Source organism: Macaca thibetana, chromosome 11 (assembly GCF_024542745.1).
Source record: "Macaca thibetana thibetana isolate TM-01 chromosome 11, ASM2454274v1, whole genome shotgun sequence".
NCBI lineage: Eukaryota > Metazoa > Chordata > Mammalia > Primates > Cercopithecidae > Macaca > Macaca thibetana.
The window spans coordinates 100,488,153-100,515,971 of record NC_065588.1 but is presented as its reverse complement, the minus strand read 5'-3'; the positions used below and the strand labels follow the sequence as shown (position 1 = coordinate 100,515,971).

Below are 27,819 nucleotides of genomic sequence, written 5' to 3'. Positions count from 1 at the left end.
AGTTAGCATGACTTGCTGCATTTCTGACAAAGGCTAAAACTCACACTTAAGCTTGGAGTCTGACCCCGGCAAATCCGCAAACTGGCTGAAAACAGGGCCTCAAGGTTAGCTATAAACGTCAGAGTTCTAGTCAGAGTTAAATCATTGCACTGCTCTGCTAAAATTAAACGTCCTACTTTCCCGGTAAATCCCGAATTCAGAAAAGCTTCAAAAAAGAAGCTTAATACCCATTTATCTCAACTTTAACAAAACACCTCCCAATTTGATCTTGCTTTGAACTCTACATCTATTCTGAATGCCAAAATCCAACTTCCAATGTTTCCTTGACATTTGAAACCGTGGAGCAAAATAAAGAACACTCTGCCTATCTGCTGCTTTATTAAAAAGAATCCTGAACTATACATGACACTACAGATGAAACTAGGCACTAACGGTAAAATTTCACAAAGGGATGAACTCAGTGGAGCATAGAGATTCCACAGTTACACTGACATGAGGCCTATTCATGAGACATAAATCACACCAACATTCCAAAGTATAGCTGCTTATTTGGGAGGCCGAGGCGGGTGGATCATGAGGTCAGGAGTTCAAGACCAGCCTGGCCAAGATGGTGAAACCCTGTCTCTACCAAAAATACAAAAATTAGCCGGGCGCGGTGGCAGGTGCCTGTAATCCCAGCTACTCGGGAGGCTGAGGCAGGAGAATCGCTTGAACCCGGGGGGCGGAGGTTGCAGTGAGCCAAGACTGTGTCACTGCACTCCAGCCTGGGCGACAGAATGAGACTCCGTCTCCAAAAAAAAAAAAAAAAAAAGGAGAGCTGCTTAATGGTAATAATGGTAGCTAATATATCTATACTGCTTCACATATATTAACATTTCATTTCAACTTCACAACCAGTCTACAAGTAGGTATTACCAGGCCCAACTTACAGACAGGGAAACAGGTACAGAAAAGCTAAGAAACTTGTCCAAGCTCAAGGAGCTACTCAACAGCAGAGGCAGGATTCAAACCCAGGCAATGTGGTTGACGGTCTTAATCACTATCCTGTACTGCCCGAGAGAGTGAGGAAGCCCTGGGGTCGTCGTCGCCGCCCCATTTAATAGTCTGTGTCCAGCTGGGCACGCCACTTGATCTTTCCGAGCCTTGCTTTCCCCACTTGTAAAAACATGGAGACCCCATGTGTTTTGACAGCGTCTCAGGATTTCTGATTAAATGGTGTGAAAATTCCTGGAGAAGCATTCTTACATAGTTATACTTTCTTAATGCTGTCAAGGATCTGTCGGTCCACTCAACACATTGTCATCTACATTTCAAGACTCAGGCTCTGTAAGAAACGATACAATACCCATTTTCTCCGCTGTTCTGCAAATTGTCTCTACAAAGAGCAAGAGGAAGGAAACCGCCAGCCTACAGGTGCCGGTCTCCCTACCACATGCTGACGCTTTGTGTGACCGGGTCGAAACCACACACGCCACGAAGCTGCCTGGGTTTGGAAAAGCCTCCCCGTCTGCTCAGACACGCCTTAAAATATCTCCCCTTCCCCGAGACGCACACCGCTCCCCACAGGCGCAATGCTGTAGTCCCCGCCGGCAGGCCGTCCCCCGCGTGCTCCCATCCCTGGGCTTGCGGCTTTGTCTGGTTTCACCCGACGCAGAGCTTACAAGAATTTGAGAATGATGAAGACATCAGGCACTCCTTCAGGACTCGACCACCTTTCGCTTCGCCGCAAATGCTGGACCGAAGGAAACTGAGGTGAAAGGGTTGCTGTTTCCTAATGGCTACGAGAAGCCACGCCCTGCGCCGAGCGGGCGGGCTAACTGCCAGAGTCAGAATGACAAAGCAGAAATCCACTCCTCGTGCAGCCCTGGCAGCCTATGCTAATTGGCTTAGCAAGCTGAGAGCTCCTAATTGGGTGACACCACATCCTCTGCCTGCTCATAGCCGCCCCCAACCTAAGAACAGAGCAAAAAAACAATTTAAGGCAATTCTGGAACCAAATTTGGAATAAGTGTGTTTTTAGTGAAGAAACTAGACTATGCCCTAAGGCAGTAGCTCCAGAACTTTGCTAGCTGTTGTCATCGCGTTAGGGTCTTTAGAATCCTAGTGCCTGGCTCCCACCCCTAGACATTCTGATGTCATTGGTGTGGAGTGTGACCTGGGCCTCTGCGTTTAAAAAAAAAAAAAAAAAACTCCAAAGGTGATTCGAGTTGGCAGCAAAGTTTGGGACCCACTGCCCTAAGGTCATGGATTAGTCAGTTTGGTAATCCCCTATAGGAAGTTATTAGGCTTTTGAAAAGAAACGTGGAGTTCATCCTGACTAATCCTGAAAAGAAATGACAAATTCTCAGGAACACACCCAACTTCCCCTGAGAGCACCTCTTCCTTACCAGACTCTGAGTTTAGTTTTTATTGTTTTAAGAAAAACTGAATGTCTTTTAACTCCAGCCGCACCCAGCCACCTGCTGCTACTAAGGTGAGCCATTCTCTCTCATGCTCCCCTTCTCTTACTCATGTTCTTACTCAGCACCACGCACTAGCAGGGTATGCATATTTGCTGAATAAATACATAATAACTGACTGACTGAATGAATGAATGAATGAATGAATGAACGTCTTTCCCAATTCTTTGGAGAATGCCAGATTGAAGCACTCTCAGGTGAGAGCGTTGCAGGCTCCTAATGGCTAGCAGAAGCCACATTCCCTCTAAACAAACAGGCAACCACTGCCAGGTCCTGCCAGGTCCTTCCAAGGTGAAACTCAGAGGCTTGGTTTAGCTTCCTTGCCCTCTAAAGGGGCACACACACACACTACACACACTAACATGATACTTCCCCTGTAAGGTGATTATTGACATGAGTGTTTGACCTGATTCTGGAGTCCATAGAACAGAGAATGGATCTAGTACATGGGTGTTCAGGAAACAATGTGATTTATGGAGGAAAGAAGGAAAAACATGAAAAGACTGGGTCTAAGGGAGAACACAAAACATTTACTCCTGGCTCCCAAGCCAAGTTCTGTATTAATCATTGTATATGCCTTTATCTCATTTAGTCTACACAATGACCCATGAACTAAGGTCATAAATTTCTCTTTCTTAGAAATATATCGAAAATACACCTTATTTCAAAAGCATGACTTAGGACACAGAAGGATCATTTAATTTGAAATAATGTACTAAAAGCAAGTAATAAGGACTGATATGAAGAGCCTTGCCATTAAAAGCATCTTGTATAGACAGCTCAGAGTGATTATAGTTAATATTTTCTACCAGCATTCCAAAACAGGCTAGATAAGGCATTTTAACTTCACATTGTTCCTAAGTGAGCAAATTATAGCAAAGATGCCCAGAGTAGCACCATGTAGTTATTTTTCTTTTAAGTTAAAAATCACCATTTTAAAACTATCTTCTTTTCTTTCAAATCGTTCTTGCTGCTGTTAAGGGCCTAGATGCCTTACCCTTGTCATGAATTCCCAAGGAAAAACTCCTTAGTTCTATTTAGTTGCTGGTTAACGGAAGAACCTCATCTTCTTCCATCATTTCTCATCATGCAGCAATTTATTTATTTATTTATTTGTTTGTTTGTTTGTTTGACAGTCTCTTGCTCTGTTGCCCTGGCTGGAAAGCAGTGGTGCATCTCAGCTCACTGCAACCTCCATCTCCCAGGTTCCAGCGATTCTCACGCCTCAGCCTCCCAAGTAGCTGGGACTACAGGCATGCACCACCACACCTGGCTAATTTTTTGTCTTTTTGGTAGAAATGGGGGTTCAACATGTTGGCCAGGGTGGTCAAACTCCTGGCCTCAAGAGATCCGTCTGCCTCAGCCTCCCAAAGTGCTGGGATTACAGGTGTGAACCACTGTGCCTGACTGTAGCAAATCATAAACATAAAATGTTTTAATCATACATTTTGCATCTCTTGACTGGGCTCATTCTTCCTTTTGAGAATTATCTTCCCTCCCTAAGGACCTAGTCCTTCAAAGCTCATTTGAAATGTCACCTCCTCTGGGAGTCTTCCCGGATTTCCAACCAGTGTTAATTGCACCTTCCCTCTTCTTTGTCCCCCAAATACCTAATAATAATTACAAATATTCTACAAGAGCTTTGGATAGGCAAACCCTTGTTTATTTTGTCTTTACAGAATCTGGTATATAGTAGGTACTCAGAAAATACTGGAAATAGACCTCTCTATGTTCCTGAACTGTCATCTAAGCTGTAACAAATTTATGCAGGTGTTTGATAAAGGCTCCTATTGTATTAAACTACTGTTCTACCTATAATAAGCCTTTCTCTCATACACACACACACACACACACCATACTGAGCTAGAATAATCTTTCTAACACCCAAATCTTCTTTACTCAAACCTTCAGTAGCTGTCTAGGGCCCTCAAGATGAAGTCTAAACTTCTCAGTCACGTTGACATGGCAAGGCCCACTCTTGCTGAACCTAGCTGTCCACGTATTCTGTACTCCACTTAAAGCAGCAAAACATTGCTGAAGGAAACACAGAAATTAAAAGTGATTTCACTTTGAAGTCAAGACCACAAACTTCTAATGCGTCCTCAATGTTGCCCAGCAATCCTTTGCATCCCTGGAATATTTGTTTTCTCAGGATCCAAAATGACTGTTTCACACATATCCCTCTTTCCTCAAACTTCTAATGCCCCTACACCTTGCGTTAGCTCATGACCTACTTTCTACTTTAAGAAAATAGCATCAGTCAGACAGAACTCCCTTAAATTTTCTTCTCAACCAGCAAGCTGCCATATTCTCTGCCTTCACTCTTATTATTTCCTGATAAGTGAGAAAAAAAGTGGTAGGTAGTGAAGTCAGAGGAACAGCGAGAGGTCAGACCCATCATCAGGCCATAGTCAGGATTTTGGATTTCATTTTATTTTTATTTATTTATTTATTTATTTATTTTAAGAGAGAGTTTTGTTCTTGTTGCCCAGGCTGGAGTGCAATGGCACTATCTTGGCTTACCACAACCTCCGCCTCCCACGTCCAAGTGATTCTCCTAAAGCCTCCTGAGTAGCTGGGATTATAGGCATGCGCCATCAAGCCCGGCTAATTTTGTATTTTTAGTAGAGACGGGGTTTCTCCATGTTGGTCAGGCTGGTTTTGAACTCCTGACCACAGGTGATCTGCCCGTCTCGGCCTCCCAAAGTGCTGAGATTACAGGCGTGAGCCACCGCACCCAGCCTGGATTTCACTGTAAATGTGTTAAGAAACCACAGTGTGAGGCTGGGCGCAGTGGCTCATGCCTGTAATCCCAGCACTTTGGGAGGCCGAGGCAGGTGGATCACGAGTTCAGGAGTGCGAGGCCAGCCTGGCTAACATGGCGAAACCCCGTCTGTACTAAAAAGACAAAAATTAGCTGAGCATGGTGGTGGGCGCCTATAATCGCAGTTACTTGGGAGGTTGAGGCAGGAGAATCGCTTGAACCCGGGAGGCAGAGGGTGCGGTGAGCCAAGATCGTGCCATTGCACTCCAGCCTGGGCAACAAGAGCAAGACTCCATCTCAAAAACAACAACAACAACAACAACAAAAAACAGAGTGTGAAGAGAAGAGAAGGAAATAATTGTTGTACATTCAAAGAATTGCTCAGTCGTGTGGAGAATAGTGAAGGCCAACTTCACATGTGTATGGATTCTCATCTTTTATTTCCTTCTTAATATTAATGAATGAACATCAGTCTTGAAATTAGCCTCCCCCTCTGGCATCATCAATTGCTTGTTCTCTACCTGATCACTTACATCATCATACAAATGCGATGTTGTTTTACCATTTTAAAAAAGCCTCCCGACCTGTAACTTACACCTGTAATCCCAGCATATTGGGAGAGATTACAGTAACTTACATCTGTAACTTACACCTGTAACTTACAGTAACTTACACCTGTAATCCCAGCATGTTGGGAGGCTGAGGCAGGAAGATTGCTTCCCAGCAGTTCAAGACTAGCGTGGACAACATAGCAAGACCTTGTCTCTACAAAAAAATTATAAAAGTCAACCAGGTGTGGTGGTACCTGCCTGTAGTCCTAGCCACTTGGAAGGCTGAGGTGGGAGGATCACTTGAGCAGGAGTTTGAAGCTGCAGTGAGCCATGATCATGCCACTGCTCTTCAGCCTGGATGACAGAGCAAAACTGTCTCCACAAAGAAAGAAAAGGCTCTCATGATCCCATGTGCCCCAACCCTTGTAGTTACCACCACCCCATTTCATTGCTCTCCTTCGCACGCACACACACGAAGCTTTTCTGAAAGAGTTCTTTTTACCTTGAAGAAGAATAAAGTAGGGTAGGGAAGTCAGGAAAGATCTCAGAATGTGATGCTTGAGCAGAGCCCAGAGTGCTATGAGGGAACAGGCTATGAGAGTATCTAGGGAAGAAATCTTTCTAAGCAGAGGAAAGAGGAGGTACTTATGAAAGCTGATCATAAAATTGGGTCATTCTTGTCATACCCAACTAAATCAGAGCCAAGGGGCTAGGGGGAAAAGCATTCAGGATACAAAACATTGCTCCAAGAATGTAATTCTCTGCAAGCCTGACTGCTGAAACTGCCTGTTGTAACCTGAGACCAGCTTTATCTATAAATGCTAAGATAACTTGCTGATACTGTAGGACTAATTTTGCCCACTGCTATCACTCACCAGAGCTTGCCAGCTCCCCAAACCCTAACTAGTCCCAAAGAACTTTCTTGAAGAGCAATACGTAACATCTCTCCTATTTCTAAAACCTCTAACCTTCTCTTTGTTCTTTGGACATACTGAAGACCACCCTGTCTGCATATATGTCCCAAATTGCTATTCCTTCTTTCCAAATAAAAAATTTTAATTTAGAGACTTGTCTCTACATTTTTATTCTGGCTTCAACATACTAAAGCCCTAAGCTAGGAGTCTGCTTGACTTATCCAAGAATCTACAAAGTAACCAGTATGTCTAAAGCCTAATGAGTGAGAAAAAAAAGTGGTAGGAAGTGAGGTCAGAGGAATAGCCAGGGGTCACATCCATCATCAGGCCATAGTCAGGATTTTGGATTTCATTTTAAATGTGGTAAGACGCCAGAGTGTGAAGTGAAGGAAATTATTGTTGTATGATAAAATAATTGCTCAGTTGTGTGGAGAATAGGCTAAGGAGGGCAGGGACTTAAAAGTGGAGATATGGCGGGGCGCGGTGGCTCATGCCTGTAATCCCAGCACTTTGGGAGGCTAAGGCGGACGGATCATGAGGTCAGGAGATCAAGACCAGCCTGGCTAACACAGTGAAACCCCATCTCTACTAAAAATACAAAAAATTAGCCGGGCGTGGTGGCAGGCGCCTGTAGTCCCAGCTACTGGGGAGGCTGAGGCAGCGGAATGGTGTGAACCTGGGAGGTGGAGCTTGCAGTTAGCCGAGATCCCACCACTGCACTCCAGCCTGGGTGACAGAGTGAGATTCCGTCTCAAAAAAAAAAAAAAAAGTAAAAGTATACAGACCTGCTAAGACATTACTGTGCTGGTCCAAGCTAGAGATGATGCTACAGATGATAAAGGCTGATCAGTGAGGTTAAAAAATACATTTGAAGGTAAAGCTAATTGTACAGATTTATGTTATACAGTTGTACAGATGGATGGAATAAGAAATGTAAGAGAAAGAGAATCAATGATAACTCTAGATTTCTGGCTTTAGCAATGGGGTAAATGATGGCACTCTTCAAGGAAAAGCAGGAACACCCAGAGGGGAGGAAGAAAGATGGTAGGTGGGGGAAAACAATATTTTGGGACAAATCCATAGTATGGGTTAAGAGATCTATTATTTATCCATATGGAGAGGTTGACTAAGCAGTTGGATATGTAAGTATGGAGTTCAAGGGAGAAGTCAAGGCTAGAAATAAACATTTGGTGTCAAATATAAAAGATATTTAATACCATGTGTATTAGTCACAGTTCTTCAGAGAAACAAGACCAATAGGATACATGTATATAGAGAGAGTTTTTTGTTTTTGTTTTTGTTTTTTAAGAATTGACTCACAGGCCGGGCGCGGTGGCTCAAGCCTGTAATCCCAGCACTTTGGGAGGCCGAGATGGGCGGATCACGAGGTCAGGAGATCGAGACCATCCTGGCTAACACGGTGAAACCCCGTCTCTACTAAGAAATACAAAAAATAGCCGGGCGAGGTGGCAGCGCCTGTAGTCCCAGCTACTCGGGAGGCTGAGGCCGGAGAATGGCGTGAACCCAGGAGGCGGAGCTTGCAGTGAGCTGAGATCCGGCCACTGCACTCCAGCCTGGGCTACAGAGCGAGACTCCGTCTCAAAAAAAAAAAAAAAAAAAAAAAAAAAAAAAAGAATTGACTCACATAGTTGTGAGGGCTGATAAGTCTGAAAACTCCAAGGCTGGTCAATAGGCTAGAAATTCAAGCAGGAGTTGATGTGGCAATCTTGAGACTAAAGGCGGTCTGGGTGCAGACTTGCTTCCTCCTTGGGAAACCTCCGTCTTTTCTCTAAGGCCTTCAACTAATTGGATGAAGCCCATCCACATCATGGATGGTCATTAGCTTTACTCAAAGCCTACTGATTTCACTGTAATCACATCTAAAAAGTACCTTCACAGCAACATCTGTGCTTTTATCTGCCAAACAACTGGGCACCATACACTAGCCAAGTTGACACATATAATTAACTGTCACTCCATGGGACTAGCTGAAATTACCCAGGAGTTAATGTATTTAGAGAAATAAAGATGGCTCAGGACAGAGTCCTGGCATGCTCAAACTGCAAAAGGGGAAAAGGATCCAGCAATGGAGCCTAAGAAAGAGCTGGAGGGAGGTAGGAGGAAAACCGAGACTGTGTGGTGTCTCAGAAGCCAATGAAGAAGTGCTCCAAAAAGGAAGATCAACTATTTCAAGTGCTGCCAAGAAATCCTATAAGGTAAGGGCTGAGTCATGGAGCTCACTTATGAAAATGATGGGAGGTAAGAAATCCTAATCAGAAGAAGTTCAGCAAGAAATAGAAATTAAGGAAATGGACGGAGTAAGTATACCCAACTCTTAAAGGGTTTTGCTATAAAAACAAAAAAACAAAAAAAGAAATAGGAAAGGAGCTAAAGAGGGATGTAGGATAGCGAAAGGTTTTTTTTGTTTTTTTTTTTTGAGACGGAGTCTCGCTCTGCCGCCCAGGCTGGAGTGCAGTGGCCGGATCTCAGCTCACTGCAAGCTCCGCCTCCCGGGTTCACGCCATTCTCCTGCCTCAGCCTCCCGAGTAGCTGGGACTACAGGCGCCCGCCACCTCGCCCGGCTAGTTTTTTGTATTTTTAGTAGAGACGGGGTTTCACCGCGTTAGCCAGGATGGTCTTGATCTCCTGACCTCGTGATCCACCCGTCTCGGCCTCCCAAAGTGCTGGGATTACAAGCTTGAGCCACCGCGCCCGGCCTGTTTTTTTTTTTTTTGAGACAGAGTCTCGTTCTGTCACTCAGCTGAAGTGCAGAGGCACGATCTCAGCTCATTGCAACCTCTGCCTCCTGGGTTCAAGCAATTCTCCTGCCTCAGCCTCCCGAGTAGCTGGGACTACAGGCGCACACCACCACACCCAGCTAATTTTTGTATTTTCAGTAAAGGTGGGGTTTCACCACGTTGGCCAGGCTGGTCTTGAACTCCTGACCTTGTGATCCACCTGCCTCGGCCTCCCAAAGTGCTGGGATTACAGGCATGAGCCACTGTGCCTGGCCAGACTTTTTGGGTTTTTTTGGTTTGTCTAACAAGGAAATTATTACAGCATGTTTTTATGCTAAAGGAATAATCCAGTAGAGGGAACTTTGGCAACTTCCAAAGAAGGAGCAAAAAGAGATTATTGCAGAACCAAAGTCCATTGAATATACACTTACTATGCAGCATAGACTTTGAAGTCAAATCCAGATTGTATTACTAACTACACAGTCAATTTACTCAGTCTCTCTGCTTCTTCATCTTCTTTCTACCAGGCCCTTTGTGGTCCTTCCACCCCTTCATCTCACCCAAACCTCCCCTCAATCCCCACGATCCAGTCATTAGTTTGCTTTCAGTCCCTGTAATTACTGTGCTCCCTCCCACCACAGGGCTTTGCTAACTTCCAAGCATTGAGCAAACCTAGTTTGAACAGGTTTTCCTTGGGAAAACCAACAGAGAAGTCATATCCCCCTATGAAATGTTCCCATCTTACCATGTATTCTTTCTGCCTAATACTTATCACAATTGCAATCATGCTTTTATGAGTATTTTATCAATGTCCGCCTCCCCCACTGTAGAATAGCACAAGAGGACTTTCTGTGGTGATGAAAATGTTCTAAATCTACACTGTCCAACCCAATAGCCATTCACCACATGTGACTATTAAGTACATAAAAGATGACTAGTACAGGTGTGGATGTGAAGTTCTTATGTTGTTTAAATTTAATTAATATAGATGTACATAGCCACATGTGATCAGGGACCAGGATTAGTTATGCTCACCATCATATTCCCAGCACTTAATATAGTAAGCACACATAGTAATTGATCAGTAAATAATTGCTGAGAGATTAAATCTGTAAAAATACAGGTATTACTTAATTTGTAGATTCCATCTTTTTCACAGAGAAAAGGAGAGAAACTTTTACATGGTAAATGTTAGGGGGTCCTCAGTTTTATAAAGGTAATTTGGCCTTTAAGAATTTGATTGGGGCTGGGCACGGTGGCTCACACCTGTAATCCCAGCACTTTGGGAGGCCAAGGCAGGTGGATCACCTGAGGTCAGGAGTCCGAGACCAGCCTGGCTAACATGGTGAAACCCCATTTCTACTAAAACTTACCAAAAAAAAAAAAAAAAAAAAAATTACCGAGGCATGGTGGCAGGTGCCTGTAATCCCAGCTACTTGAGAGGCTGAGGCAGGAGAATCGCTTGAACCTGGGAGGCAGAGGTTGCAGTGAGACGAGATTGCATCATTGCACTCCAACCTGGGCAACAGGAGCGAAACTCCATCTCAAAAAAAAAAAAAAAAATTGATCTATCGGCCAGGTGTGGTGGCTCACACCTGTAATCCCAACACTTTGGGAGGCCTAGGCAGGTGGATTACTTTAGGTCAGGAGTTCAAGACCAGCCTGGCCAACATAGTGAAAACCCATCTCTATTCACATACAAAAAAATTAGCCAAGCATGGGTGTTGGGCGCCTATAATCCCAGCTACTCAGGAGGCTGAGGCAAGAGAATCGCTGGAACCCAGGAGGCGGAGGTTGCAGTGAGCCAAGATCGTGCCACTGCACTCCAGCCTGGGCAGCACAGCGAGATTCCATCTGAAGAAAAAAAAAAAAAAAAAAAGAATTTGATGTATCCCAGAAGGAAGCTGGAATAATAAGTGTGAACATATTGGATAGTCTGAATAAAACAACATCTGTACTATGCCTGGGAGAGTTCCTGGGACATACTAGGTGCTCCAAATGTGGTGGTTCATAAACTTCAATGGGTACAGAAAAGAGAAGTAAATAATAGGATGGAAAAAATGGGGAAGGCTTCATAAAGCAAGCGATTTTTGAACCACAGCTTGAGGAACAATGAGGGCAGCAGTAATGAGAATGGGAGTAATGCCTAAGAATTTTTCAGTGCCCCCTATATGCCTGACATAAATCTAGCTCTTACAGGATTAATTTAATCATTACAACAACCCAATGAGGGAGATATTATTATTTCCCCCATTTTACAAATTTTAAAAACTGAGGTATAAAGAGGATAATTATCATGCTCATGGTCACCTAGATTTGATGTCAAAGCTGAGATTGATATGTAGGCCTTGGTTCTTAATGCAGTGCTGTTCTACCTCTAGAGCAGAAATTTTCTAGGCAGATGGAGCAGTATATACAAAAGATACAGTGTCTTTTGCATAGGGATGCAGAAGCATCAAGGGAGATGAAACCAAAAGGTTGGATTCAGTTATTACACCTATGCATGAAATTAGAAACTGAGATTCTAGGAAGTAAAGAATCTTGCCAAAGGTCACAAAGCAGGTAAGTGTTGGAGTTGGGATATAAATCCAAGTGTGCCTATCTCCAAATCCATGGTTTGTCTTACGAATAAATAATATATAGTGAGGAACAGGCTAAAAAGAGGTAAAAGCAACAAGTAAACCTGGTAAACTTGATCTGTAGGGACAAAAACCCCCCGGTAACTTTCTGATAACAACCAAGGAAAAAAATCATCCATGAAACATCCACCCTGAAAACTCTGGAATCTACTCAGGGGACTATATGACCTGTAGTCATTCTGTCTTTGTTTATTTTATTTGCTTGTTTTTTGGAGACAGAATCTTGCTGTGTCATCCAGGCTAGAGTGCAGTGGTGCAATCATAGCTCACCACAGCCTCAAACTCCTGGGCTCAAATGATCCTCACGCCTCAGCTTCCCAAGTAGCTGGCCAGAGGCATACACTACCACGCCTGACTAATTTTTTTTTCTTCTTTCTTTTGAGATAGAGTCTCGCTCTGTCGCCCAGGCTGGAGTGCAGTGGCGTGATCTCAGCTCACTGCAAGCTCCGCCTCCCGGGTTCACGCCATTCTCCTGCCTCAGCCTCCCAAGTAGCTGGGACTACAGGTGCCTGCCAGCATACCCAGCCAATTTTTTTTTTTTTTTTTTTTTTATTTTTAGTAGAGACGGGTTTCACCGTGTTAGCCAAGATGGTCTTGATCTCCTGACCTTGTGATCCACCCGCCTCAGCCTCCCAAAGTGCTGGGATTACAGTTATGAGCCACCGCGCCCAGCCTATGCCTAATTTAAAAATTTTTTTGTAGAGACAGGGTCTCACTTTGTTGTCTAGGCTGGTATCGAACTCCTAGGCTCAAACAATCCTCTCACCTCAGCCTCCCAAAGTGCTGGGATTACAGGCATGAGCCACTGTGCCCCGCTCCCGTCTTTATTTCTTATATCAAGCTATATGAAAGACATCTGTTTACATGTCAGCCACTCTTAGAACCATCACCTATTGAACACCTCTGTGCCAGGAGCTTTACATGTTCTCATTAGTCATCTCAATAACCGTTTGGAATATGTATTATTATCTCCTTTTACAGATGAGTAACCCAAGGTTAAGTGACTGTCTCAAGAGCCGACAGCTAGTCCAGGATTTACACCTGCACGCTCTTCACTCTCCATCACAGTATTATTCACTTGAGGGGTTGGTCTTTCTTACCCTGGGATCTGGCACAGTGCCTTTCCCATAATCGGCACTCACTCAGGGTTTGAATTCAACTGGCACTTCAGCAGGCTTTTTACTGTTAGTGAAGCGGAAAAGAGAAGAAAGGGAGGGTAAGGTGTTCTGGTAAACCAGTTCTGAGTGGTGGTGAGGGGGCCCTAATTTGTAGTATTTGCTAATTTCCGGAATTGACATATTCCCACTTTGGCTAATTTCAAGCTACCAGCCTTCTTGCAAAATTCCTTGATGTCTAACAAGGGCTCTCTTGAGCTGGTACGAGCCAGCTCCAGCACACTGCCCAGAAGCTCAAGTCATCAGGTACAAGTTACTTTCACTTCTGTGTCTTCTCTTCACAGCAGCTCTCTATACTTATACTCAGAAGAATAAGGATTGTTCTACATCTGCTAAAGCCTACCTTTACCAGAGCACTACAACCTATAACCTATCCTAATTCCAAGTGGTCTTAGGGGACCCCACCTTTCTTCAACATCCTCTTCCTATCTTGTATTCAGGGCCATTCAAGCCATTCTGCCTTCAAATGTGCCCAGGTCTCCTCTTTTGTAAATCTCTGGGCTAATCCCATAGCATCATCTGGCTTTCTACTAACAAGCAGTATAGCTCAATTGTTACAAGAGCCTGCAATGAAATCACATAACCTGCCTTTTCTGCTGGCAAGCTGCATGCCCTCAGGCAAGTTCTGTTACCTCTCCCTTGTGGTGAGTAAAGGAGTGCCTTCTTTACTCATCTGTAAAATGGTGATAAATAAAGTATCTACACCTTATGTGGTGATTGTGGAGAATGAGATGAGTAAATAGATGTAAAGGATGTAAATAGATGTAAAAGACTCAATAGTTGAGTTATTATAATCATTACGGCCTCATGCATGGTATAAATCCATGATGACCTCAGTGTGGTTAGAAGTTTGGATTTTCCCCTTTTACAAATTGGTCATTCACAGTAACTGTCAACAAAACATTACAGTGGACACTGATCAAAACTTAACTCAAGGTGGGGTGCAGTGGCTCATACCTGTAATCCCAGCACTTTGGGAGGCAGGTGGATCGCCTGAGGTTGGGAGTTCGAGACCAGCCCGACCAACATGGAGAAACCCCTTCTTTTTTTTTTTTTTTTTGAGACGGAGTCTTGCTCTGTTACCCAGGCTTGAGTGCAATGGCCAGATCTCGGCTCACTGCAAGCTCTGCCTCCCGGGTTCACGCCATTCTCCTGCCTCAGCCTCCCGAGTAGCTGGGACTACAGGCACCCGCCACCTCGCCCGGCTAGTTTTTTGTATTTTTTTTAGTAGAGACGGGGTTTCACCGTGTTAGCCAAGATGGTCTCAATCTCCTGACCTTGTGATCCGCCCATCTCGGCCTCCCAAAGTGCTGGGATTACAGGCTTGAGCCACTGTGCCCGGCCAAGAAACCTCTTCTTTACTAAAAATACAAAATTAGCCAGGCATGGTGGCGCATGCCTGTAATCCCAGCTACTTGGGAGGCTGAGGCAGGAGAATCGCTTGAACCTGGGAGACGGAGGTTGCAGTGAGCCAAGATCGCGTCATTGCACTCCTGGGCAACAAGAGCGAAACTTCATCTCCAAAAAAACAAAAAACCTAACTCAAGGAGTAGCATATTCATTTTTGCATTTTACTTTTAATTAGCATTCTATGGGTAAGCATGCCATTTTCCACAGTGTGTATATTCTCATTACTCAGAGCTTGTCTTTTCTTGTCAGAAGAAAAAAAACATAATTTTCTTTTTTTTTTGAGACGGAGTTTTGCTCTTGTTGCCCAGGCTGGAGTACAGTGGTGCGATCTCGGCTCACTGCAACCAACCTCTACCTCCTGGGTTCAAGCAGTTCTGCTGCCTCAGCCACCCGAGTAGCTGGGATTACAAGCATTCGCCACCACTCCCGGCTAGAAAAACATAATTTTCTTAAACAACTGGCTAAAAGGAGTGAAAGGAACATGAAAAAATGTCTTTAAAAATTAGTGCCTGCATTCTGCATTACATGTACACACATGCATAATGTGCACGTGCTAGTACATGCAGAATATTCCCCTTCTGCAATCCACTTGCTTTGGGTTGCTCAGTGTCCCATTTCAATCTTAGAGGAAAGAAAATAGTTTTCATGTAGGAAACCACTCATCAGAAGTACCTCAAGAGGTACAGACTCCATTCAACTCAACTCTCAGATGTTTCATCTCATAAAAGTGCAGATCAACCACCCTCACCATTAGCCAACGAGTTATATACTAATTAGTAGTGGTAAACAGCTATTAGATCCTAAGATGAAAGAAGTGTCACATAGCTTATTATTATTAACCTCTAAATTCTTAAACATTATTAGATAGTTGATCTTGAGAGGATCATCCCCCACTAATTTTTCTGACAGCCAAAATCCCAGACTCCTGAGACAGTTGATGGCTACCAGTCGTTAACAGAAAGCTATGGTCACTTCGTGGAGCTGAGCCTGAAGGAGCCTTGGATCTTCCTAACGCTCTAGGCCCTGGTTTGAACTGAGAGCGACCTATGTCTCATTAAGAGGCATTCAGACCAACTTCTCCACCCCAAAGACAGATGAGAACCTTATAGTTCTCCACCAGTATATATCTGAATTCCTTTATCTATAGATTTTTTGTTTTTTGTTTTGTTTTGTTTTTGAGATGGAGTCTCACTCTGTCACCCAGGCTATGGTGCAGTGTCACTATCTCGCCTCACTGCAATCTCCGCCTTCCAGGTTCAGGCCATTCTCCTGTCTCAGCCTCCCAAGTAGCTGGGACTACAGGCGCCCGCCACCAGGCCCGGCTAATTTTTAGTATTTTTAGTAGAGACAGGTTTTCACCGTGTTAGCCAGGATGGTCTCCATCTCCTGACCTCGTGATTCGTTTTTTTTTTTTTTTTGAGAAAGTCAGCTGACTATTGCTTTGGGGGCAGGGGGCTCAGGAGCTCTTGGTGAGGCGGTCCGCTTCCTCTTCACCATCACAGGCTTCTGGCTGCTGCAGGTTGGCGCTGGCCCTGCAGAAGGCTGCCATGGGCAGGTCAGGGCGGTACTTGTTTTTGAGGATCCTGCGTCTAATGCTGCTGAGGGTGGCACGAGCATTCTTGTTTTTTTGTTGCTGTTTGTTTTTTTGAGATGGAGTCTCACTCTGTTGCCCAGGCTGGAGTGCAGTGACGCAATCTCGGCTCACCACAACCTCTGCCTTCTGGGTTCAAGTGATTCTCCTGCCTCAGCCTCCTGAGTAGCTGGGACTATAGGCACACGCTACCATGCCCGGCTAATTTTTGTATTTTTAGTAGAGACGGGTTTCACTATGTTGGTCAGGCTGGTCTCGAACTCCTGACCTCGTGATCCGCCCGCCTCCGCCTTCCAGAAGTGCTGGGATTACAGGCGTGAGCCGCCGTGCCCAGCCTGAGCATTCTTGTTGATGGTGGTCTGCACGTAGGAGGTGGCAGGCTTCCGCTGGCTGGATCTCTGCTTCGCGACCACGACACCTTTGCCGTAGGCTGCCGGCTCCACGCCCACAGTCTTGCAGTGAATAAGCCCAATGTAGCGGAAGCAGTTGCAGGCTTTCAAGTTATTGGGCTCGGTGCTGTAGGTCTCCTTACTCCTCTTGACAGGAAACTGGAGCAGTGCTAACCACCCATTGCAGATGCGCAGACATGGCGGCTTCTCTTGCAGCGGCAGCCGGAGACCGAAAAAGTATCTATGGATTTTAAATGTTGTTTTTTTTTTGAGAGGGAGTCTCACTCTTGTCACCCAGGCTGGAGTGCAATGGCGCTATCTCAGCTCACTGCACCCTCTGCCTCCCAGGTTCAAGCAATTCTCCTGCCTCAGTGTTAGATATGAGTTCTAACTTTCTTTTTCAAAGAATCAGTATGTCAGTATGTTCAATTCCTTGCCTTCTACTTTTTTTTTTCTTTCTTTTTTGAGATGGAATCTCGCCCTGTCGCCCAGGCTGGAATGCAGTGGCGCGATCTCGGCTCACTGCAAGCTCCGCCTCCTGGGTTCATGCCATTCTCCTGCCTCAACCTCCCGGGTAGCTGGGACTACAGGCGCCCGCCACCACGCCCGGCTAATTTTTTTGTGTTTTTAGCAGAGACTGGGTTTCACCTTAGCCAGGATGGTCTTGATCTCCTGACCTCGTGATCCGACGGCCTAGGCCTCCCAAAGTACCTGGATTACAGGCATGAGCCACAGTGCTGGGCCTTTTGCCTACTTCTTTTAAACTTAACTTCATCGTAAAGCAACCTTTTTCGATTACCTACTCCACCCTAACTCATTCCAATTACCTGCTCCACCCTAACTCATTCCGATTACATGCTCCACCCTAACTCATTCCGATTACCTACCCCACCCTGACTCACTACCTGCTCTGTCATAACAATTTTTCCCGTGAAACCACGCCCGCACCCTGTCACTCTCTTTAAATTAGCCAATCGGAATTAGTTTAGCCTGTGCAGTCTAACCCTAGCCAATAGGGGAAGGACACAGCAGCAGGGGCCACATGTGTCAGGGCTAAGAACCCCAAGGGAACACCCTTCTATAGAAGTAACTTGCCTTGCTGAGAATTAAAAAGAAAACTTTATATTCAAGTGCTATTTCTTTTGCGGCACTGAAACTTTACTTATAACATCAGCCTCCCAAGTAGCTGGGATTACAGGGACTCGCCACCATGCCCGGCTAATTTTTGTATTTTTAGTAGAGACAGGGATTCACCAGGTTGGCCACCGGATTACAGGCATGCGTCACCGTGCCCAGCCCTAAATGCTTATTTACTCTTTCTTAAAGTGAATCCAAATACATCTTTCTTTCTAGAGTCCCGCTCTGTTGCTCAGGCTGGAGTGCATTGGCTCAATCTTGGCTCAGGGCAACCTCTGCCTCCTGAGTGTCAGGCCTCTGGGCCCAAGTTAAGGCATCATATATATCCCCTGTGACCTGCACATATACATCCAGATGACCTGAAGCAACTGAAGATCCACAAAAGAAGTGAAAATAGACTTAACTGATGACATTCCACCATTGTGATTTGTTTCTGCCCCACCCTAACTGATCAATGTACTTTGTAATCTCCCCCACTCTTAAGAAGGTTCTTTGTAATCTCCCCCACCCTTAAGAAGGTTCTTTGTAATTATCCCCACCCTTGAGAATGTACTGTGTGAGATCCACCCCCTGCCTGCAAAACATTGCTCCTAACTCCACCACCTATCCCAAAACCTATAAGAATTAATAATATGGCCAGGCGCGGTGGCTCACGCCTGTAATCCCAGCACTTTGGGAGGCCGAGGTGGGTGGATCACGAGGTCAGGAGATCGAGATCATCCTGGCTCTGCTAAAGATACAAAAAAATTAGTTGGGCATGGTGGCGGGTGCCCATAGTCCCAGCTACTCGGGAGGCTGAGGCAGGAGAATGGTGTGAACCTGGGAGGCGGAGCTTGCAGTGAGCCGAGATCGAGCCACTGCACTCCAGCCTGGACCACAGAGTGAGACTCCATCTCAAAAAAAAAAAGAACTAATCATAATCCCACCACCCTTTGCTGACTCTCATTTCAGACTCAACCTGCCTGCACCCAGGTGAAATAAACAGCCTTGCTGCTCACACAAAACCTGTTTGGTGGTCTCTTTACATGGATGTGCATGAAACTGAGTAGCTGAGATTACAGGCTCGTGCCACTACACCTGGCTAATTTTTTTGTATTTTTAGCAGAGACAGGGTTTCACCATGTTGGCCAGGCTGGTCTCAAACTCCTGACCTCAGGTGATCCACTCGCCTCGGCCTCCCAAAATGCTGAGATTATAGGCGTGAGCCACCATGCCCAGTCTATTTAATCTTTCAATAATCTCAGGAATATCCTGAGGCTGTATTGCTATAAAGGAGGCTATATTACCTCCTACTCTGCTTGACAGGATTCAATGTTGACCATTAAGTGGCTTTCCTCCTTCTTGGAGGAAAAACATGCATTAGGCCAGTATTTAGTCATTACCCTTTCTAAGATGGCAAAGTATTTTCCATCTCACTACCATCAAATAATGACCATATTAAGGTGTTTCTATACTTATGATTTAAACAGGAGACAAATGAAAAAAAGGACTTACAATGAAAATCTTAGGGCCCCTTAAGAGTTATGATAAATCTACTCTGCCCTTGCTCTAGAAATGGAACAACAACAAAGCCTGAATGACAGCACATCTGTTTACAACATGGTTTATTTTAAAGCCACTGTTGAGACCTATTACTCAGAACAAAAGACTTTTGAAAATATTACTGGTCATTGACAGTGCATGTGGTCACCCAAGAGATCTGATGGAGACATACAAGGAGATGAATGTTGTTTTCATGACTACTAACACAAAACCCATTCTGCAGCCCAGGGATAAAGGAGTAATTTTGACTTTCAAGTCTTATTATTTAAGAAATGCATATTATAAGGCTATAGGTGCCATAGACAGTGATTCCTCTGACGAATCTGGGCAAAGTAAGCTGAAAACCTTCTGGAAAGGATTCACCATTCTAGATGCCATTCAGACCATTCATGATTCATGGGAAAAAGTCAACTTATCAACATTAACACGAGTTTGGAAGAAAGTGATTCCAACCCTTATGAGTGACTTTGATGAATTCAAGACTTCAGTGGAGGAAGTAACTGAAGATATAGTGGAAATAACAAGAGAACGAGAATTAGAAGAGAAGGCCAGGCATGATGGTGCACATCTAAAATGCTAGCACTTTGGGAGGTCAAGGTAGAAGGATTGCTTGAGCTCAGGAATTCAAGACTAGCCTGGGCAACATAGTGGGACCCCGTCTCTACAAAAAAAATTAAAAATTAGCTAGGTGGGCCGGGCATGGTGGCTCACACCTGTCATCCCAGCACTTTGGGAGGCCAAGGAGGGAGGATCACGAGGTCAGGAGATCGAGACCATCCTAGCCAACATGATGAAACTCCATCTCTACTAAAAATACAAAAAAAATTAGCTGGGCATGGTGGCATGCGCCTGTAGTCCCAGCTACTTGGGAGGTTGAGGCAGGAGAATCGCTTGAACCCGGGAGGCAGAGGTTGCTGTGAGCCGAGATCACGCCACTGTACTCCAGCCTAGGGACAGATTGAGACTCCATCTCAAAAAAAAAAAAAAAAAATTAGCTGGGTGTGGTGGCATGTGCCTGTAGTCCCAAGTACTTGAGAGGCTGAGGCAGGAGGATCATTTGAGCCTGGGAGGTTGAGGCCACAGTGAGCCATGACTGCATCACTGCAGCACAGCCTGGGTGACAGAGTGAAACCCTGTCTCAAAAAAAAAAAAAAAAAAAAAAAAAAAACACACAGAAAAAGAAGAAAAAAACCCCACAAAAAATAGAGTCTGATGATATGACTGAATTACTGTAATCTCATGTAAAACTTGAATGGATGAGGAGTTGCTTCTTATGGATGAGCAAATAATGATTTCCTAGAGATAGAATCTACTCCTGATGAAGATGCTGTGAATACTGTTGAAATGACAACAAGGGCCAGGCACGGTGGCTTACTGTCTGTAATCTCAGCACTTTGGGAGGCCAAGGCGGGCTGGATCACCTGAGTTCAGGAGTTTCAGACCAGCCTGGCCAACATGGAGAAACCCCATCTCTACTAAAAATACAAAAATTAGCCAGGCGTGGTGGCAGGCACCTGTAATCCCAGCTACTCGGGAGGCTGAGGCAGGACAATCACTTGAACCCAAGAGGCAGAGGTTGCAGTGAGTGGAGATAGTGCCTGGGCAAAAAGAGTGAGACTCCGTCTCAAAAAAAAAAAAAAAAAAAAAAAGAAATGACAACAACAGAGTTATAATATGACATAAATTTAATTGATAAGCAGTGGCAGGGTTTGAGAGGATTGGTTCCAGTTTTGAAAGAAGTTCTACTGTAGGCCAGGCGCGGTGGCTTACGACTGTAATCCCAGCACTTTGAGAGGCCAAGGAGGGTGGATCACATGAGGTCAGGAGTTCGAGACCAGCCTGGCCAACATGGTGAAAGAAACCCCGTCTCTACTAAAAATACAAAAATTAGCCAGGCATGGTAGTGCAGCCTGTAGTCCCAGCTACTCAGGAGGCTGAGGCAGGATAATTACTTGAACCTGGGAGGTGGAGGTTGCAGTGAGCTGAGGTTGTGCCACTGTACTCCAGCCTGGGGACAGACTGATATTCCATTTCTTTTTTTTTTTTTTCTTTTTTGAGATGGAGTCTCGCTCTGTCACCCAGGCTAGAGTGCAGTGGTGCGATCTCAGCTCACTTCAAGCTCCACCTCCCGGGTTCACACCATCCTCTTGCCTCAGCCTCCTGAGTAGCTGGGACTACAGGCACCTGCCACCACACCTGGCTTTTTTTTTTTTTTTTTTTTTTTTTTGTATTTTTAGTAGAGACGGGGTTTCACCGTGTTAGCCAGGATGGTCTGATTCTCCTGACTTCGTGATCCACCCACCTCGGTCTCCCAAAGTGCTGGGATTACAGGCATGAGCCACTGCACCCGGCCAGTGATACTCCATTTCAAAAAAATAAAAATAAAAAATAAAAGAAAGAGAGAGAGACAGACAGAAAGAGAGAGGAAGGGGCCAGGTCCAGTGGCTCACACCTGTAATCTCAGCACTTTGGGAGGCCGAGGTGGGTGGATTACCTGAGGTCAGGAGTTTGAGACCAGCCTGGCCAACATGATGAAACCCTATCTCTACTAAAAATACAAAAAATTAGCTGGGCGTGGTGGCAGGTGCCTGTAATTCCAGCTACTCAGGAGGCTGAGGCAGGAGAATTGCTTGAACCCAGGCGATGGAGGTTGCAGGGAGCCCAGATTATGCCATTGCACTCCAGCCTGGGCAACAAAAGCAAAACTCTGTCTCAAAAAGTAAAAAGAGAGAGAAAGGAAGGAAGGAGGGAAGGAGAGAAGGAGGGAAGGAAGGAGGGAGGGAGGGAGGGAAGGAAGGAAGGGAGGGAGGGAGGGAGGGAGGGAAAGAAAGAAAGAGAGAAAGAAAGAGAAAGAAAGAAAGGAAAGAAAAGAAAGAAAGAAAGAAAAGAAGGAAGGAAGGAAGGAAAGAAAAGGAAAAGAAAAGAAAAGAAAGACACCAGCACATCTAGGAACACCTGTCATGATATCTACACCGTGAACATTATACATAAGACAGGTGGGGCAGGTCATGGAAGGTTCTATAAGATAGTCTCAGAAAAAAGAAAGAAAGAGAAAAAGAAAGGGCAAAGAAAGAAAGAAGAAAAGAAAACAAAGAAAAGAAAGAAGGAAAGAAAGGCAGGCTGGGCACGGTAGCTCATGAAACTTCATCTCTACAAAAAATACAAAAATTAGCTGGGTATGGAGGCACATACCTGTACTCCCATCTACTCGGGAGGCTGAGGTGGGAGGATTGCATGAGCCCAGGAGTTCAAGGCTGCAGTGAGCCAAGATCATACCACTGCACTCTAGCCTGGGCAATAGAGTGCAGGCTATTAAAAAAAAGAAAAAGAAAGAAAGAAGGAAAGACAGAAAGACATTGCTATATATAAAGGTTTCAAGGTTTCTTCCTATTATTATTAATTATTAATTTTTTTTTTTGAGATGAAGTCTTGCTGTCACCAGGCTGGAGTGCAGTGGCATGATCTCGACTCACTGCAACCTCCACCTCCCGGGTTCAAGTGATTCTCCTGTCTCAGCCTCCCGAGTAGCTAGGACTACAGGCATGTGTCACCATGCCCAGCTAATTTTTGTATTCTTAGTAGAGACAGGGTTTTAACATATTGGCCAGGATGGTCTCGATCTCCTGACCTTGTGATCCATCCACCTTAGCCTCCCAAAGTGCTGGAATTACAGGCGTAAGCCACCACACCTAGGCTCTCCCTATTATTATTATCACATGAGGAAAATGAACAGGCAATTTAGATTATGAAATACAACACAGTGAATACAATTTAGATAGTCCCAGCGACTTGGAAGGCTGAGTTGGGAAGACCACCTGAGCCCAGCAAGGCACATGCAGGAAATACAACATACAGGAAAAAATATTGTGCCTCATTAATAATCAAAGTGATGCAAATTAAGATAAAGAAATCTGTTTTTACCTCTCCAATAGGCAAATAGTGACTTTTTAAAACTTATTATTATTTCTTTTCTTTTTTTTTTTCGAGACAGAGTCTCGCTCTGTCGTCCAGGCTGGAGTGCAGGGGCGCCATCTCGGCTCACTGCAAGCTCCACCTCCCGGTTCAGGCCATTCTCCTGCCTCAGCCTCCCGAGTAGCTGGGACTACAGGCGCCTGCCACCACGCCTGGCTAATTTTTTTTTGCATTTTTAGTAGAGACAGGGTTTCACCATGTTAGCCAGGATGGTCTCGATCTCCTGACCTCGTGATCCGCCTGCCTCGGCCTCCGAATTCTTTTTTTTTTTAAAGATTTTGTGTGGGACTGGCTCAGTTTGTCCAGCCAGATCACTTTTTTTTTTTTTTAAACCGCGCCACCACACCCAGCTAATTTTTGTATTTTTAGTAGAGACAGGGTTTCACCATGTTATCCAGGCTGGTCTCAATCTCTTGACCTCGTGATCTGCCTGCCTCAGCCTCCCAAAGCGCTGGAATTGCAGGCGTGAGCCACTGCACCTGGCCCAAAACCTATTAATTATTTCTTACTACTAAGTACAGAGAACTCTTTGAGCTTATGAAGTTATTGATTAGTACACACCATTTAAAGGGTTCTAGAACCTTAGAATTGTTCATAATCTGATCCATAAATCCATTCCAGTAATCTATCCTAAGAAAATAATTCTAAATACAGCAAAAACTTCATGTACAAAGAAAAATATTTCTAACCTATTATTCCACAATAGCAAAAAATTGGCAATAGACTATTTGTCCAAATATAGTAGAATGGCTAAGTAAATACATGGACTATTTTGTAGTCATTGAGAAAATTAAGAACTTATATAACATGTAAAATATTAAATAATAAAACAGAACACAGTTCACAAAAAAGACATAAAATATTAATAGTGGCTATCTCTGGATGCAATTATATGTTTTTTGTTTTTTTTTTTTTTTTTTTGTATTTTATTATACTGTGGTCTCTAAATTTAAAAAAATAAACATTTTTACAGACAAAACCAAAATGCTTAAAGAATATTTTGAGCCTCATTCATAAAATAAACAGAACAACCTCCCATGTCTCCTCATTCCCTATGGGAGAAAGCCGCTTTACTTTTCAACTCTTACCTCTCATCATTCTCTGCCCCAGGCCTTGCGAGGTTTGCTCTAAATGAACACGCCATGATGCTTTTCTAAGTTGCTTTTGTTTACATCTTTAAATGTCTTACCCACTACCTTTGTCCACCTGGAAAACACCTATCCACCAGCAACTCTGTGATCCTACAGCCTTTAGAGATACCCGATTACACTGACATTGGAAGGGAGGCAGAGGCAAACAAGTAAAATGATCTTAAAGAAAGAGGTTGTGCCTTACTCATCTTTTCTCTCCTGCCAGTGCTTGGCATACAAATAGGTGCCCAAAACAAATCTGTTGAATGAGTAAGTATCAATACCAAAGTGGTGAGAACTGAACTAGCTAAGGTACCTCTGCTCGTGAGGGGTTTTTATTTGTTCAAAGGAAAACAATCCCCAAAGAGGCAACTGGGGAAGCAGACAGGCCTGGGCTTGACACAGCAACACTGAGCAAATAATTCAAATACTGAGCATCTGCTTCCTCACAACAACAGAGTTAATTCCAACAACCACACAAAGCTATTGTGAGGATTAAGAGAGATATGAGACACTGCCATAAAAAGAAACTCAAATATTAGCTCCTCTCCCATTTGCTGAAGGCATTAAAACCATGTCCTCCATAAGCAGCCAGGAGACATGAATAATACACATCAGAACCCCCAAGCTAGTGACATATGGCATCCAGATGCATATTTTTGGTAAACTGCTGAAATCTTATGTCTGTTTTCTACATTTATAGCTATAGAATGTCAGCAGCTGCCAGACCAAATTAAGATGATTACATTGATGTTGTCTGTTCCTTAGATCAAAGCTCCTAGGAAGACACCCAAAGTATAGATACAAGTCTTCGTAAATCAACAGGCCCTGTGAGTGGCAGCTCATCCACAGGGATAGCGAAGGTGTATGTAGCTGGCATGGTGGCAGATTGTACAACTTCTGCCACCAAACACATCATCACATGTGTGTGCGACATACACCATTACATCTAGGAACACCTATCATGATATCCACGCCATGAACATTATACATAAGACAGGTGAGGCAAGTCATGAAAGGTTCTATGAGATAGTCTCAGGAAGTAGTGGGAGGGACCACAAATTGCCAGTAGGTTCACAGAAAGCCAGCCGTCCTGTATACTAATACTTTACTATGTTTTTATTTCCTCATCATAAGAAGGTGATATCACCACCTACTTGCTTGGTGGTATTCTGAAGATTAAATAGGAGAACATGCATAAGCCTCTGGCACAGGGAGGATAGCATGTATGACTACTACCGCTGCCTACACACAGGACATGAATGCCAGGCCTCCTGGTGCTGAATTTCTCTCTCCAATACCAATCTCAGGAGAACTCAGTTGACCCTGATGGTTGTTTTCAAATAATAACCTTAATTTATGTAGAGTGGCCCAAATACAGCCAAAAGAAGGAAGAAGAAAATGTTAGGGTAGAGAGAGAGGATCCCCTGGTAGCACAACTTCTCTTCTTGATTTTCTTTGAGAGGTGATACTACTGCAAACACAGGAATTCACGGGGCATTCACTCCATTACCAATCCAGTTAGGCAGTACACAGGCCCTCAGTACTAAAGGAAAATAAAAGGAATTTGCTGGGCGGGGCGGGGGGAGCAGAAGAAAACCACACACACAAGCAAGTCTAATTCCTTTAGACAGGAAGCACACCTGCCTGATATACTACTGTATTCCCAGTGCTTAGTATACAGAGCCTAGTGCACAGCAGGCACTCAATAAACATGCTGAATGAACAAATGCACCCATCTGATTCTATACCAAATATTCCTGTCTACCAATTAATCTTCTGACTCTTTAAATACCCACTATGATCCAGGCCCTGGGAAGATTACGCAGCCAACACTGGTGTGAAAAATCATGCCTACGGAGGGTTCTTTTGGAGCCTAGAAGAAACAGATAAAGGAGGTGTTTATTCATGAAACCAGCACTTAGAGACTACATCAGCAGTTCCAGTTCCATGACTGCAAGCTCATGGAAGACATGAACCAGATCACATCTCTCCTGTGTGGCTAGGGCCAACTGCACGTGTAGAATGGTGTTTCTCCTATACTTGGGACAAATACATCTCACAAAACCAAAACTGTGTTAATATTCATGCTTCCTACTTGCCTTAGAACGGCATATCAAACTTGGTCTTTTTTTTTTTTTTGATATGGAGTCTTGCTCTTGTTGCCCAGGCTGGAGTGCAGCGGCACAATCTCCGCGCACTGCAACGTCCGCCTCCTGCGCTCAAGTGATTCTCCTGCCTCAGCCTCCCGAGTTGCTGGGATTACAGGCGCCCACCACCACTCCTGGCTAATTTTTGTATTTTTAGTCGAGACGGGATTTCACCATGCTAGCCAGGCTGATCTCACGCCTATAATCCCAGAATTTTGTGAGGCCGAGGGGGTTGGATCACCTGAGGTTGGGAGTTGAAGATCAGCCTGACCAATATGGAGAAATACCATCTCTACTAAAAATACAAAATTAGCTGGGCATGGTGGCTCATGCCTGTAATCCCAGCTACTTGGGAGGCTGAGGCAGGAGAATCGCTTGAACCTGGGAGGCAGAGGTTGCAGTGAGCTGAGACTGCACCTTTGCACTCCAGCCTGGGCAACAAGAGCAAAACTTCGTCTCAAAATAAATACATAACTAAACATAGTGAGAAGACTGGTGTTTCACATTTTTAAATTTTTTTTAGCATCGGTCCTAATAAAAGACAACTATATTCCCATATTTGCTTCTGGGTTAATTTTTTGCAATATATGTTGTTTTGGTAGAAGTAAATGAAAAATCCAGTCTCACACAGAAAAGTAGTTGGAAAAGGAGAAAGTTAATAGATTTTCAGTCACTGCACCTCCCCTCTGGCAATACACATTTAAAAACATAAGAATAGTCTGAAAAATGATAAAGTAACGAGGACATTTAAGATAGACCAAGGGGGCTGGGCGTGGTGGCTCACGCCTGTAATCCCAGCAATTTGGGAGGCCGAGGTGGATGGATCACCTGAGGTCAGGAGTTCGAGACCAGCCTGACCAACATGGAGAAACTCCATCTCTACTAAAAATACAAAATAAGCCGGGTGTGGTGGCGCATGCTGTAATCCCAGCTACTTGGGGGGCTGAGAAAGGACAATCACTTGAACCCGAGAGGTGGAGGTTGTGGTGAGCCCAGATTGTGCCATTGCACTCCAACCTGGGCAACAAGAGCAAAACTCCATCTCAAAAACAAAAACAAAAACAGAAACAAAGAAAGAGCAAGGGAAGTATAACTGGGGGACCACTGGGACAAAAGTCAATTCATAATCCAATGCTTATTTTCTGGGACTGAAAATAAAGTTCATACATGTATTAAATCACAGACTCTTAAAACTTCCTTAGCCACTTAGTAACAGTTTTAGAAATAAAACATCTGCCATTTGTTACCAAAAAATGCA

At 44.3% G+C, this 27,819-nt stretch overlaps 2 protein-coding genes and 1 pseudogene across 11 annotated transcripts in view; 1 reads left to right on the top strand and 2 right to left on the bottom strand.

Moving 5' to 3' along the window:
* The window catches only part of LOC126930917 (protein BRAWNIN), a 732,366-nt gene that overhangs the window by 386,289 nt on the left and 318,258 nt on the right, over window positions 1-27,819 (top strand). The gene's annotated exons all lie outside the window — the stretch shown is intronic.
* TXNRD1 (thioredoxin reductase 1) overlaps window positions 1-27,819 on the bottom strand; it is a 182,394-nt gene that overhangs the window by 66,300 nt on the left and 88,275 nt on the right. Inside the window, exon 1 of one of the 5 annotated variants that reach the window (XM_050748468.1) lies at window positions 1,662-1,871. The exons of 3 other annotated variants lie outside the window; for them this stretch is intronic. The gene's annotated coding sequence lies outside the window, so the exon portion shown is untranslated. Of the gene's footprint in view, window positions 1-1,429; window positions 1,641-1,661; window positions 1,872-27,819 lie in introns of those variants that run through there. One more of the 5 variants, XM_050748467.1, reaches the window with a different exon arrangement.
* On the bottom strand, window positions 16,107-16,984 carry LOC126930346 (60S ribosomal protein L28-like; annotated as a pseudogene).